Consider the following 15,568-nt stretch of genomic DNA (forward strand, 5'->3'; position numbering starts at 1 on the left):
GATAGTGTGCGGGGACCCCTGACCCCAGAGCCTGTGCTTTAACCACACGGTCTGCTTTAAACTGCTCTTCACCCTTATCCCAAAGTCCTCCCCTGCGTCGACACTCTCTCCTCACTCTATCAGAACTTCTGGAAAAGACTGGCTGCATGGAGAATTCCTCACTCGAATCTCCGGGAACCATCTCCCCAAGATTCTCAGCGTTGGAGTCACCAAACGCCCGGGGCCTGTCCCGGCTATCCAACCTGCCCTCTGGCCAGCACCTCACACCATTGGTGGCTTCTCCTTTCAAATTCCCTTCCTCCCTTTGGCTTTCGCACCCTCTCCGTGTACCTCCCACCCCCCACTTCTCCGGACACTCCTTATCTTCTCCTTGACCCCTTTCTCTTCTGCTCTGAACCTCCACTGGCCCCATCTCCGTGGCTCCAACGCGGGATCTGCACGGTTGGAGTCTCTCCGCGCCGCATACACCCCCTCCTCCCAGCCGTCCACTTGCCCTTTCCGGCGCCCTTGACCAGACCCCTGGGTCTCCGTGGGCTGGCCCCAGGATGGGGTTGGGCGCCCGGCTTTTCGATCCCATAGCGTCCCCCACAGCCCCCTGCTCCATGAGGCCGATGCCGGATTGCCTGTCTGTGCCCCCCAGCCTCAGTCGTGCATCCCTCCCGCCCCCGGGCAGGTGACTGTCGCCTCGCCACCGCCACATCAGGTGCGTGCCCAGTGCCGAGAGCAGAGCGGCGCCAGCCACTCCTCGAGGAGGGGGCGAACCCCCGGGGCTGCCCCCGCTGCCCGCAGGAAGGGCTGGGGTAGGAGTCCGGGGGCGGGCTCCGCAGCCGCGGCGTCCAGGTCACGGGCCGCGCCGGGAGGCCTGCGCCTGGGGAGTCCCCCGCGCGAGCGAGCGGGAGTCGGGACGGCCCGGGCCCGGGAGCGCGGGGGCGGGGGCCGCCGGCAGCCCCGGGGCGGGGTGGCCTGGGGTGGGGGCGGGGTGCAGTGCAACCAACCTCGGCGCCGCCGCCGCCGCCGTCGCCGTCGCCTCCCCGCGGCCCACCGGGAGCTTCCGGTGGGGCTCCGGGGACGTGGCCCGGGAGGCGGAAGCCGGGAAGGCCCGGGGCAGGTCCCCGCGGCCCCCGCCGACGCCCCCGGCCGCCCCGGGGGCCGGGCGCCTCCCCGATGGGGAAACTGAGGCTCGGGGTTGGGGTCTGCAGCGTGGGCGCCGGCACGCGGCCACGGCCCTTCTCCCCTGGCACAAATGCGGGACTCAGAAAAGCATTCGCGGAGGAAACGAATGCGCACCTGGGACTCGCCCCCCTGCCCGCCCCCCTCTCCGGCTTGCCTGAAATCCCGCGTGGGGACGGGACCAGCAGCAGCAACACCCCCAAGCTTGGCTCTCCTGGGTTCGCGCGGGGAGCCGGGCCCAGGGCTCGCGCGGCTGCGGGCTGCCCGGTGCGCCGCGGTCCCGGTTGGCGCGCAGCGGTCCGCAGAGATGCTGCAGAGCGGTTCCGAAGGCACGCGACCAAACTGGATGTTTTAAGGCACCGTGTCTGGTTTCACCTACATACGCACGCACACCAGGCCACTTACCCGCCGTGCGTTTGGGTGCACCAGTCAAAATCGTTACGGAACTTAGTGGAATTTTTAAGAGATACGAACGGCTTTCGGTTTTATGAATTTGACGAAGGCTCCTTCTTCATCACGCCTCTGATAGCTGCAGGGCTGTTAGCTGAGGGAGGAGTGAGGCTGCCCACTTGGTTGGTTTGCTTCGGTTTTAGTTACTGGGAGAGGCATCTAGTAAGTTCTCTTTATGTGTCAGGGTCTCTCTTTTTTTTGTCTGATACTTAACTGTGTTTTTATTTTAAAAGAAATTTAATGTTTGTTTTCTTATTTATTTATTTATTTATTGGGGGGGGGGAGAATGAGCGGGGGAGGGGCAGAGAGAGAGAGAGAGAGAGAGAGAGAGAGAATCCTAAGCAGGCACCCACCCTCAGCCTGGAGCTGGAGGCAGACCAATCTCCCCAAGCCTGGGATGGTGACCCGAGCTGAAATCAGCCTGATGCTTAAGCACCTGTGTCCACCCAGGTGCCCCCCCCCCCCCCGCCCCCCACGCCCGGGGTTTAGTTTTTTAACCTGAGATGTGTTTAAGCCTCCTCCCCAGGGCAGACCTTCTTCTAGCTTCTCAGGGAGTAGCTGATGCTTCAGGCAGAGAGCTGTGCTGCTGAAGGGCGAGCCTTCAGGTCCTCCCTGGAGGGGACACACCTGCTCAAGCAGAGGGTCTCAGGGGCTTCTAATAGTGGCAGTCTGTGGGAAGTTTGACCAGTGGTGTCCTCTGGAGGGTCCTTCAATCCTGAGAGGAAAGGATTGAGTTTTGCATCTCTGGTTTAAAAACTCATTGATTCGGGGCATTTGGGTGGTTCTGTTGGTTGAGCGTCCGACTTCAGCTCGGGTCATGATCTCACGTTTGTGAGTTCAAGCCCCCAGCCGGGCTCTATCCTGACAGCCTGGAGCCTGCTGCGGATTCTGTGTCTCTCTCTCTCTCTTCTCTCTCTCTCTCTCTCCCTCCCCCACTCGTGCTCTGTCTCTCTGTCTCTCTCTCAAAAATAAATAAACATTAAAAAATGTTTTCAAATTAAAAAAAACCGATTCCCGACTCTTAGTCCAATCCGGGAAGGATTTGGGACCTGTGAAAGCCATTCTCTGGTCCCACCTCTCTCCCAACCACCTCTCCGCCCCCCAAAACAAAGCAGTGTAAGTGCACCAGCAGCCTGACCTCACTCTCTTCATGTGTCACTTCCTGTTTTCAAATTAATGAGCTCATTTGGTGGAAATTCACCAAGGGAAATAGTTTAATTTTGGAAAGTACCAAAAACTTATCTGTAGTCATTTGGCTTATTCTGGGGGGCTCTTGAAATTGAGGGGGCCTCACCAGAGGACCTCTGAGTGCTCAGGGAATGGCGAGGCTGAAGAAATTGAAAGCCAAGCCCCATGAGGCTGAATCTGACTCAGAAAGGAAACGAAACCTTTTGGAGACCACTCATCTCTACCCGGTAGAGAAAAAAAAAATTTTTTTTTTTTCTAAAAATAAGTTTAAAAAGAAATGTAGTCCGTCTGGCTAAGCCCTAAGATCTGGTGGTCTGAGCATGAGGCCGCGACTGAGGAACAAGAAAGAGAACACAGGGAAGTAGGGAGGGTTTGAGCCTCAGCGGTTCCTTTCACATCTGTATCTGCTGGGTTCGTTCTAAGAGGCACCAAAAGACTTCCATCCTCCACTTCTGCCCTAAACCTTCAGCCACCAGGCTCTTGATATTGAAGTTGCCCTCCTGTGCTCCTAGCCTTTTGAGCTTGTGGCTCCTGAAAGGAGCTATGTGCTGAACGATCAGAAGGACGCTGGGTAATTAAAGTTTTGTGAGCCGTGCTGCACTGTTCGAGCTCATGTGACAAGCCCCTTACGTGTCCGACCACCTCCTGGCCTGCCCTATTTCCTAGAGCAGAGATTTTTAATCCCTTCCAAGATGGAGAATAGAAAAACGGTAAAAGCTGACCACGCTCTGACAACTTGGTACTGGGAGGAAAGGGACTGTAATCTTCCCTCTCTCTGCCCCCACCCGAAATCTCTAAGCGATATGCTGTAGGATATATTTATATACTGAAATGAGTGCTGGATTAGAAGTCAGACTTGCATTCCGTTTGGTTTTTCCTCGCCTCTAACCAGTTGTTTGGGATAAATAAATGAATGCTTAAGTCATAGTCCAAAAAAAAATAGTTCATAGATTTTTTTTTTTAATAGTGGAAAATAACCTTAAAGACCATAGAATGGGTTGGGTTTTTTCAAACTTCGTATTAGCTGTAGGACTGTGTCTTTGAATGCTTTCTCTCATGGAACCCAAATAGATAAAAATGCAAGGAGCAGAGACTGTGTCAAACAGAGCAGGTGGCCCGGAGCCTGTGCACTGGGCTTCTGTCCTCCCTAGCCTGACCTCTGGGCTCTGGGGAAGTGGTTTAGAAAATCATGGACCTAATGAGATGTTCTCAGGTCCCACATGCGGAAACCGGGATTCTCTCCTGGTCTGACTTGCCTCAGCTGTCCCAGGCTGTTCACCCTGAACTCTGACAATCGTGACTTTGGAGTTTGGAACTATGGAGTTTAGCTGCTGGTGACCCAGGGCATTAGGGGAAGGGAGACGTTACCCTGGACTGGGTCATCAGCCTTCTGGGGGAAGGCAGGATCAGGTGTCAGCCTAAGCATCCGGAGGCTTGGGGTCTGTGGTTATGGTAAAAATGATAACAGTGACAAGAGGGGAACAGATCCCCTCAGGGATCCTTCGCACACCATGACTTTCAGTTTACAGAATCCAGGTCTAGGGTACAGGTGTGTGAAGTGGGGCCACCCGACTCCTTGTTCCAGACCAATATGGCAGCTCACCCTCCAGCCCCTTAATTCTGGACATTTCTTTAACAAGAGACACCTTAATGTCTTCTTCGGGGAGAGGAGAGGAGCTGAGTCATGGTGATCCATTTAAAGGTCAGGGGGAATCTTCCTGAGGGCGGGCTGGTAGAGGAGAAGGAACTCAGAGAGTCCATTCTGGGGCAGGATAGAAGGTGTGTCACAGTTGCTGCAGACATTTTCATCGACCTCACCCTGCGTATATTTACTGAACATTTACGTGGTGTTAGGCCATAAGCAAGGCCCCACTCTACCGCTGTGAATGACACAGACATGGCTCCTACCCATCATGGCTACCATCTGGATGTACATGAACCAACTGCGTGAATCCAGTCAGCTAATGACAGCCAACTGGGCATGCTGCTGTTTGTCAACAACCCTTAAAATGTGGAGCCCAGGAGGGGCTATCCTCCCTCTACTTCTAAATACTGAGGGCTCCCGATTTTTCCCTTATATTCCTTCTTTTCGTTGCCAGTAACCTGCCTTGTTCCGCATATTCACAGCCTGTGTTTAGTAAAAACACTTAGTGAACAGCTTTCCCGTTAGCATTATCTTAATCCCCTCTGATAACTGCTGATTCCTGCGCCAGGAAATGTAATTAAACAGATGATTACAGGCTAGCGGTCACCTAGGAGAGGAGGAGACCAAATTATACTGGGTGCTTCCACCCAAATTCCATACTTCTCCAGGATAACTTCTGTACAAGGGATATCAGCGACAAAACAAAGAAATACACCAAATGATTCTGTGAAAACTTTAGCCTCCCTGCTTTGGTGCGATGACGAAAAATGTCCCCTGAGTTTTCTTCCCTCAGCCTCCGTTAACACTCTGTAGGAAAATTATAATACACTATAATAATTATAATACATATAATTTTTATAATAATATAAAAATAATTATACATATAATTTTTAAAAATTTTAAATAATAATATAAAAATAATTATAATACATGTAATTTTTATAATAATAAAAAAATTATAATACACTATAATTCCTACTCCGTAGGAATAATATAATAGGCAATTTACAACATGTGCCTATTTACAAGTTTTTTTTTTTTTTCTTGTGGCCCCACTAGAGTATAGGAGTTATCGGAATATAGGAAATTAGATGCATGAAAGTAGGATTGTATTTGATTTCTTCATTATTGTTGTCGGCTTAGCACAGTGCCTGGCACATGGGAGGCGTTCGATAAACATTTGTTCCATGGGGACTACTGTGTAACAAACGATCCGTGCACATTTTCAGGGAAGGCGAGCATCGTTAATGATGCATCATCAGAACACATTTCAGTATCTTAGACTTGGCCGTTTTTAGGGTGTTGTGATCACAGAGGTAGCAAAAATTTGATAAGAAATCTGGGGTTGTTTGTGGAAGGGAGTTTTTAAGTCTGGCGATTTTCACCATCTTAAAATGGTGAGTTTTCCACTCTCCACAGAGTTTCAGGTTGTAAGGTCAGGAACAAAGTGCCTCTGAAGTTCCTTGAATTGCAGGCTTCACAGCTGTCCCTAGGGGGTTCCCAATTATTTGTGGGACTGGCCACTTTGAAACCGCAATGGGGATTTCAATTTATGACACAAATGCCAGTGATACTCATGGGGATAGCGACGTGGTTTAGGCAAAGAGCTTGACTGGTGGACCCTTTGATAAGGACAAGCTCCTAAGAGGCCAATAATGAGGAAGGCAAACATCTTTGGATTAATACTAGTCACCTACTCCCTCTCTTCACTGTCTCTGGTCACCTGTGTACCCCGCTCTAAAAGCTTGGTTTTACGTGTGTTAAATTCCTTCTTTCACGGGATCTGGCCATCAAGACTCTCCTAAAGGTGGACGCCCCGGGCTTCCAAGGCCTTTTCCTGGGTTACAGACACACTGCTGTGCCTTTACACATGCTTTTGAGAGATTGGGTTTCCCAGGCTCTCGGCTGGTGCAAAACAAGAAAACTGGATGTTTTAGCTCAACGGCAGTCAACCTCAGGCTGAGGAGGGGCATATCCCACTCCGTCCTGAGGACTCAGCCTGAGAGAGAAAAATCAGGCAGTGGGGAGAGCTTTTGCTTAGGATTCAGGACTGTGGGGAAAGTCCCATCCACCCTTGGGCCTCATTTTCCCCCATCTGTGAACTGGGAGAATGACCTCAGAGGAATCCTTCAGGGCAAACCCTTTAGCCACTCACGCCCTGGGGCTGGAGAAGGGGTACCGCTCTCCCACCTGTCTAGGGGCTCCTTTCCCCACCTGGACCAGGACCACCTCTGTAACGGATGCTGGAAGCTTCCACCGGATGCCTCGTCTTTTTGGACTCCAGACTTTTTTTTTTTTTTTTTTTAATAAGAGAAAACAATGTGAAAAACCTCCTCTGATGAATTTCTTTCAGAGCTCGAGCCAGATGAATTCCCAGCACAAGCCAAGACTTGGCAGCAAGAATGTGGGATGGGGAGTAAGAGGCTAAGAATCACGGCTAGAGCTAGTACTCCGTCGAAATAAGAAAACAATGCCCAAGCTCGGGGCTGGGGAGGGTTGTGAGTGTGGGGTTGGTATTTGTTCATCTCTTCTGACCTTCTTATCTTACAGAAGGGAAAATGGGGGCCCGGGGAGGGGAAGGAGCTTGCACAGCAAGTCACAGGTCCAGAGGGGTCTTCCTCTATGTTCTGGGGCTCTTTTGTCCCAAGATGTCTCAGTAATGCCTCGTCCTGTCTTGTTCCAGCCTGCATGTTGCACACAGTGGGGGCCCGGTAACTATCTGTTATGAGGGGCTTATTTGCCATCTTAAGAGGATCCAGGGATAGGAGGAGGATATCCGTCCTACCATTCACACCTGTAGGTTCCCAACGTGAAGTTTAACAAATCCAGTTTTAGCTTAAACCTTGAGCCTCTTTGCTCATTTTATTTTATTATTTATTTTTTTAGGTTTATTTATTTATTTTGAGAGAGAGAGCAAGCAAGGGAGGGACAGAGAGAAGAAAGGAGAGAATCCTGAGCAGGCTCCCGAGTGTCAGCACAGAGGCCGATGCGGGGCTTGAACTCTCGAACCTTGAGATCACGACCTGAGCTGAAATCAAGAGTCGGATGCTTAACCGACCGAGCCACCCAGAAGCCCCTATTATTTATTTATTTTTAAAGTGAGCTCAGGGCGCCTGGGTGGCTCAGTTGGTTAAGCGTCTGACTTTGGCTCAGGTCATGATCTCATGGTTTGTGAGTTCAAGCCCCGCGTTGGGCTCTGTGCTGACAGCTCAGAGCCTGGAGCCTGCTTCGGATTCTGTATCTCCCTCTCTCTGACCCTTCCCCTCTCACACTGTAGCTCCCTGTCTCTTAAAAATAAATAAACATTACGGAGCCTGGAGCCTGTTTCCGATTCTGTGTCTCCCTCTCTCTCTGCCCCTCCCCCGTTCATGCTCTGTCTCTCTCTGTCCCAAAAATAAATAAAAAAACGTTGAAAAAAAAAAAAAATTAAAAATAAATAAACATTAAAAAAAAAATTAAAGTGGGCTCTATACCCAATGTGGGGCTTGAACTCACAACCCCCAGATCAAAGGTCGCATGCCCTACTGACTGACTGAGCCAGCCAGGTGTCCCGTGTTTGCTCATTTAAAAAGAACCATAGTATATACATTCAGCAACACTTTCTGGGGGAGAGCCGTTGTCTTAATCATTTGGGAGCTGTAACTGACGCATTTAGGAAATGTAAAAATCGAATAGGCCAGAAAAGCCATTCTTTCTGGCTGCCATCCTCGGGTACTATCGTTGGTAACCAGTGTCCGGCCACACAGCCTGAGCCTTGGGTAGGGTCCGCAGGCCTCTCTGCCCCTCTGACGCCTGCAGCTGGAGCTGCCCGGGGAGGCTGGGGCCCTGGCACCAGCCTCTGCCCAGTGTTGCTTCTCCTTTCAGAGAGAACATGTCTGCACACAAGCCCTCCTGAACCAGCTTGGAATCCCTCCAAGGACAGACCTGGAGACCAGCCAGGAGCGAGGGTGCTCCTGGGAAGGACGCATCCATGGGAAGCAGAGACCGTGGCAGGCTTGCAGGATGGCCAGGTCTTCCGAGGTTTGAAGAAAGACTGGAAACCTGGATTTTTATGCAGAATGTCCTGATTTTTAGAACGCTCCGTGAGCCGAAACACAAATCCAAACTGGATGAGCGTCCCCACAAACTGTGGGCTCCTACTTGCGCCCCCTGATGAAGCCTGGCACACACGAGACCTAGGCAGGCAAGCCCTGCCCAGAGCTCACCCAGACTTTGCACGAATTGTGTACTTACACAGGTGCAGACCTTGCAGGCACGTGATGGAGAGAAGTCATCAGACGTTTACATACACTCGCTATCTCCTACGACGTCATCGTAGTCTGTTAACTTTCCAGCTAAGGAGACTGAGTGTCATCTCCAAAGTCAAGTAGCTAGCGTGTGGCTGGGCTTGCACCCTGGGCTGCAGACCACAAAGCTAGTGTGGCCACCCAAACCGCCTCCCAGGTGCCTGTACTCCCAACTGAAAGCCTGCTGATTTGCATCCCTTGCTAAACTCAGCTCCTTGCACTCAGGGACTGTGTCTCATCTGTCGCTGCGTCCCCATCCCCTAGCACAGGGCACAGTGGAACATAGATAGTGCTCAATAAATACTTGGTTGGGGGGGTTGTCCTCAGGCAAACAGACAAGTGTGCATAGAGAGTCCCTACGAACCCACGTACAGTCACCTAACCCTACCATGCCCAGGAACATCTGGACACTCAGCCTCCCACGGGAACACCCCCCTGCCCCCGTCCCCCACCTCCCAGGGCATCCAACCGAGCTGGGCCTCCCTGAGCCCCCCTGCCAGCCTCGCCCAAAACCTTCACAAATCGTTTCCTGGAAATCTCAAGGCGGCTGTGGTGTTCTTTTTCCCTAACTCAGGAGACAACTCAGCAGTTTTGTTTTTCAAAGTCTGGGACTCATAAACCTGGAATCCTTTCTTCGTTTTTTCCACTAGAATTTTCCTTGGCTGGACGCCTCTCCCCAGGGCCTTGGCCAAGAGGTTACGCTCAGCACGCCCTCTGCCGGGCTCGGTCCTCCCAACCCAGTGGGCAGTTGCAGAGGGGGAAAGACGGGACCTGTCTCAGATGCAATCACTTTACAGAGGGGGAAACTGAGTCAGGCGGTGGTAATGGGGTGAGGTTGGGGAAGGTAGGCTCCTTCCAAGTGTGTGCCAATGTGTGCTACAACTAAGTGGCTTTGTGATTTTAAACTTAACAGAAGACCATCGGGGAAGGGAAGGGGAAAAATAGTTTCAGAGAGGGAGGCAAACCTCTAAGAGACTCTTAAATGCAGAGAACAAACTGAGGGTTGATGGGGGGGGGGGGCTGTGGGAGGGGAAAATGGGTGATGGGCACTGAGGAGGGCACTTGTGGGACGAGCACTGGGTGTCGTATGTAAGCGATGAATCACGGGAATCTACCCCCGAAACCAAGAGCACACCGTATACGATATATGTTAGCCAACCTGACAATAAGTTATATTTAAAAAGAAAATAAACTAAAAAAAAAAAAGAAGAAGAAGAAAGAGCTTTCAGAGCTCAAACATGGCAGAAAAAGCTCTCTGCTCTCGCTGGCCTCTGCGTGGGGCAGAAGGCAGAGGTCTGGGAACTTGGTCAGTTTCAACTTTTTCCTTGACTCCCCATCATATTTAATTGGCAAGGAAATCAAGACATGGAGAGAGGTTGGGGGAAGGAGCAGGAGTGACATTCTCTGAGTGTCGGCTCTGTGGTAGCTGTGTGGACAAGGTCTCTCGCTTAATTGTCACAGCAGCCTCCTTGCTGAGGTAAGTGGTTTTGTCTCCATTTTACAGGTTAACGCATAGAGGCTGAGGGAGGTCTCGAGATCGGAAAGGGTAGGGGCAAAGCTGGGGTTTGAATCCGAACCTGCTGTTTTCTTGGCTTTGCAGGCTTCTAGATTTTTCCCATTTGGCTTCAGTGGGCCCAGGGTGAAGATTTTGTGGCTGGGCTCATGGACACAAGGTTTTTATGGCCCTTCTGCTCAGAAAGGGCGGCCCTCCCCTAGGCCTCTCGCAGAGGGCAGCTTGGGGGGCCCCAGGGCAATGGGCTGGGCAGCTCCGTCAGGCTTGAAGCTGAGGGCCCCAGGGCTGGAAGGAGGGTCCTGGGACGAGCAGCTGTGCCAAGACCCCTTAACTAAGAGTAAAAAGAGGATTGGGTGTCTTTATAAACTGAACTCAGGAGAAGATCCAAAGGGCAAGGGTTTTCCTGGAAAAGAAAGCAAGTCCTGGAAGGTTTTTGTTTTGTTTTTCTTCTTAATGGGACCCTGGTTAATGACTCAAGGAAATGAAGAACACATTTCACCAAGAATTAGTCACTGCCTTTCTCAACCCGCCCTCCATCTTGTTGCCCCGTTGGAAACCTTCAGGACTGACTTCCTGCAGACAAAGATCCAAACCCCGTGTCTTGTTCATGTCGGGTCTGGCTCGGCCTTATCTTTCACTTGTCCCATTTAAACAAACTACTTAGTGGTAATCTATACACTCCTCCTCGATTCTACCACTGGGCATGTGTCCACACAGTTCCCCCTCTCTGAAAAGACTTCATTTCAGCTTCTGCTTGTCTTCCTCCTTCTTTAGGACCCAGCTCAGAGGCTGCCTTCTCCATGGAACCTTCTCTACTGCGTCCAGCAGGGACTATGCTGCCTCGGGCTGGCCTTACGGATACATGTGCCAGTTCTCCTCAGAGACCGGAACTCTTGAGAAACAGTGGTGGAGGCATCTTTGATTCCCCTGTGTGAGCACATGTGTGTGTGCGCGCACGTGTGCACACACACACGCGCATGTGCCCTTCATACTACTTAGCGGTATGGTGTAATGGCAAAAGCCCCAAGACCCTTGGGGCTGCCTTTAGATTAGAGCTGAACAAATTTTGTGTTAGAGTGAGCTCTTGTGTGGCCCCATTTCTCAAGTCAAGAAAGCGGGGCTTCTTTGCACCTGAAACTAATATAATATTGTATGTTAATTATACTGAAAGAGAGAAGGAAGGACGGAGAGAGACAGATGTTCCCTGGAGTCTACTCAGAAAGCTTAATATGTGTCTATGGTAGTTTGAGACGGGGAGACAGGGGGACTGGCATCTCACAGCCACCATAGAAATCAGAAGGATGAGAGGGGCGCCTGGGTGGCTCAGTGGGTTAAAACATCCGACCTCGGCTCAGGTCCTGTCCCCAGCTATAGCAGTCCTACCTGCAGCAAGCCCTGTTGGAACAAAAGGTGGAATTAAAAAAAACATTTTTTAAAATGTTTATTTATGTTTGAAGGAGAGAGAGAGACAGAGCATGGGTGGGGGGAGGGGCAGAGAGAGAGGGAGACACAGAATCTGAAACAGGCTCCAGGTTCTGAGCTGTCAGCACAGAGCCTGACCCGGGGCTTGAACTCACGGACCTCGAGATCATGACCTGAGCCGAAGTCGGACGCTTAACTGACTGAGCCACCCAGGCGCCCCCTAAAAGGCAGAATTTTAAATCAAATTTGGGATTTTGCTTTTGTCTGGGACTGAGCATCTCATTTAGGAATAGCGTTTGTTTGGTGATTGGAGTGGTCACCGGACTTTTCATTTCCTGGGAGTGGCAGACAGGTTGGAGGATGCTTGAAGTCTCATTGAAGGGCAGAGAAAGGGCGACCCTCCTTCGGGGGGCTGGGAAATGAAATTAAGTTGATTTATGATTATACACTGTGAGTCTTACTCAATGGATTGATTCTCTTCGCTATTGTAAAGTGGGATGTCTTCTTCGGTTACATTTTTCTACTCACCAGCGTTTGCTTCTATCACTTCTTCCAAAGCAGTTAAGTCCCCGTGCTCCGCCTAGATAAAGTCACTTAACGGGCACTAAACGTTGAGCTGGGCTTCAGGCTTCAGATACCTACCTTGAGGAAGATTTTAAGGAGCCTCATGTCCACAGGCCAACAGACTCGGTATCTATTTTCCTTTGCTGCACGTTCCTGTATGACAATCAAATTCTGATTCTCCTGTTCTAGTAAATGTAACAGCCTTCAGTTTATATCTGCCCTGTGCCAGGTCTTGTGCTTCGGGATACAGAGAGGAGCCCCTGTCCTCAAGGAGCTCACATAGCGATGACGGGACATGGATAAGCCATCAGGACACTCGGTGTGTGGTGAGAGTTCCAGCATAGGTGTGCTCACAGAGGGTGGCTTACTGGAGGTTTCACCAAGTCTATCCCTTTTTTTTTAAATTTTTTAATGTTTATTTATTTTTTGAGACAGAGAGAGACAGAGCATGAGTGGGGGAGGGGCAGAGAGAGAGGGAGACCCAGAATCCGAAGTGGGCTCCAGGCTCCGAGCTGTCAGCACAGAGTCCGATGCGGGGCTCGAACTCACGGACTTCAAGATCATGACCTGAGCTGAAGTCCGATGCTTAACCAAATGAGCCACCCAGGCGCCCCTCGCCAAGTCTAACCTTTGATGCTGCCACAATGCTTGGCCTGTGGTAGACACTCTGAATCAGACAATTCGACACTTACTTCTCATCCGCACGCAGATGGTCGTTACGTAATGGCAGTCGCTGGCTCTGTGTGCTTAACAGTATCATAAGCATTTTCCAGGTTCCTACCTGTCTTTAGAATGATTCTCTTTCAGAGGCGACCTACCATTTCATAGAATGTGTATGCCATCATTTATGTAATCGTTTCTCCCTTTCTAGGACATCACTTTGTATGTCATGTAGCTCTATCGTATAAAGTACTTCCCCAAAGGTCGGCGCCTTACTTTACAGACCACAGTCTTAGACGCGTATATCCCATGGCTACTCAGTAACTCCATGTGGGCATCTAAAAGGCTTCTCGTGTAAACATAACAAACAGAAATCCTACTTCTCTTCTGTATGGTTTCCTAGGGCCATAGCCAAATATCACAAACTGGATGGCTTAAGACAACAAAAATGTATTCTCCTGCAGTTCCGGAGATGCGAAGTCTGAAATCAAGATCTCGGCGGGATTGGTTCCTCCCGAGGGCTCTGAAGGGGGACCTTTGCTGTGCCTTTTCCTGTCCACTGATGACGAGCTGGCAGTTCATGGCATCCCTTGACTTATGGATGCCTCACTCCAATCTCTGCCCCCTCCTCATGTGGCTGGCTCTCCTCAAGTGTCAAGGTCTCTACATGCTCTTCTCCTTTCTGTGTGTCTCTGTCTCTGTGTCTGAATTTCTCTCTTCTTATAAGGACGCCAGGCATGTTGGAGAAAGGGCCTACCCTACTCAGCAGGACCTCATCTTACCCTGACTAGTTACATCTGCAATAACCCGATTTCCAAATAAGGTAACGTTCTGCAGTGCTGGGGGTTAGGATTTCAACATCTCTCTCTCTCTCTCTTTTTTTTTTTTTAATGTTTATTCATTTTTGAGAGAGAGCGAGCAAGCAGGGGAGGGACAGAGAGGTGGGGGACAGAGGATCCGAAGCGGGCTCCACACTGACAGCAGAGAGCCCGATGTGGGGCTCAAACTCGCGAACCATGAGATCATGACCTGACCAGAAGTCAGACACTCAACCAAATGAGCCACCCAGGCGCCCCTCAACATAGCTTTTTGAGGGGGACACAGTTCAACCCATAACGTCTTCCCTTCTCATTTCCCAAATTTTGATCTTCTCCCGTCTTCCCAACGGTAGCTCAAGTCGAGGATCCATGAGTAATCCTGACTTCTCTGCCTTCATCACCCCATCCCAATTCCTTCCACAAACCCTTCTAGCCCTGCCTCCAAAAATATCGCAAATCCATCAACTTCTTCTCCGTTTCCACCATGCCGGTTCAAGCTACTATCCCTTTTCACGGGAACAGCGGCAAGAGCTCCTAACTGCCCCTTTCTCATCCACAATCTGGTCTCATGCCCTTGCTTAGTATTTATTATCTACTGAACAAAGTTCAAACACCTCACCCGTGCTTGCAAGATCCTATTGATCTGGCCCTTTCCCCTCCTCCGAACTCATTTTGGATCACTTGCTTTCTTTGATCAGCTTTCTGGCAGTTCCCTGGAACACTGACCTCCTTTTCTGGAATACTCTCTTCTGGACCTTCATATGGCTGCCCCTTCCTGTCCTGAGAATCTCAGCTTAAAGGTCATCTTATTTAGTGACATTTAAGAGACCATCCCTGGCCACCTAATCAAAAGCAGCCACCGAGTTATTCTCTACCACAGACCTTTATTTTAATTCTCTGCAGAGAATTTTGTAAATAGATTATTTTTCTCATTTATGTAGGTATTTATTGTCTTTTTCCACAGTTAAAATGTCATTCCTAGGAGAGCAGGGACCTTGTTTATCTTGGTTCCACCATCTAGAACTGTGTCTGGCACACAGGAGGAACTCAATAAATATTTATCAAATGAATAATTAATCCCGCACAGGAGATCTTTGTGTATGAACTCCCCCTCTCCCTACCCACTTTTGGAAATTTATTTTATTATAAATAATCCAAGAGGAGGAGGATTCCTGGATCAAGGGATAGAAACATATTTTGGCTCATAAAATGTATTGCCAGAAGTGGTTTGCAAAGATGTAAGGTCAGTTTTCATTTGTTAGGCAACTTTTTGAATCCCAAGTGCCAAGGTAGTGATCTTTGGTGTGTGGGGGAGGGAGGGACGGAGGGCGCGAGACACAAGTTGGGATGGCAGGGATGGACGGGTGGGTCAGGCCTCAGCGGCAGCAGGGACCAACCATTCAGCAGGCCACCCATTCCAGGAGGGTCAACAGCCTGGCTCTACAGACCTGCCTGGAGCCACACACGCAGGGGGCCTCACCCGCTGCATGAACTTGGGTGCAGCTGCAGGAGCCAGCCTGAGCGGAATAGCTGGCAGTTACACCTGCCTTTTGGTACAGCGGGGCCTAGTTCTGGAGGCCAGGTCGGGAAGCGGAGAGGGTGTGGAAGCCGAGGACACACAGTGGGGCTTGCACCCGGTATACTGGAGGCCCCTTTGCAAAGGTTATTCCTGGATTGGAGCTCTTCTTCTTAGAACCTGGAGTCTGGAACTTTCGGCGTCTGTGCACCTGCTTTGCACAGTTCTGCACACAGCCGGGCCCATTCAGCAGTGCCCTGCCCTGTCTCCTAAAATTGCTGCAAGGGCTAAAATAGCAGATGTGTGTAAGGCTGGCACATAGTCGGCGTCATCCAA

General features: G+C 50.5%; 1 protein-coding gene across 4 annotated transcripts in view; it reads right to left on the bottom strand.

Annotated features, from left to right (window-relative positions):
- Positions 1–9,069, bottom strand: part of TRAF1 (TNF receptor associated factor 1) — a 30,464-nt gene extending 21,395 nt beyond the window's left edge. For 2 of the 4 annotated variants that reach the window (XM_019454006.2, XM_019454001.2), the window contains exon 1: positions 996–1,445. The gene's annotated coding sequence lies outside the window, so the exon portion shown is untranslated. Of the gene's footprint in view, positions 1–995; positions 1,446–1,575; positions 1,811–8,686 lie in introns of those variants that run through there. The other 2 variants (XM_019454005.2, XM_019454004.2) reach the window with 2 other exon arrangements.
- Positions 9,070–15,568: the final 6,499 nt, after the last annotated feature.

Source organism: Panthera pardus, unplaced genomic scaffold, assembly GCF_024362965.1.
Source record: "Panthera pardus isolate Hobbes unplaced genomic scaffold, ASM2436296v1 HiC_scaffold_20, whole genome shotgun sequence".
Taxonomy (NCBI): Eukaryota; Metazoa; Chordata; class Mammalia; order Carnivora; family Felidae; genus Panthera; species Panthera pardus.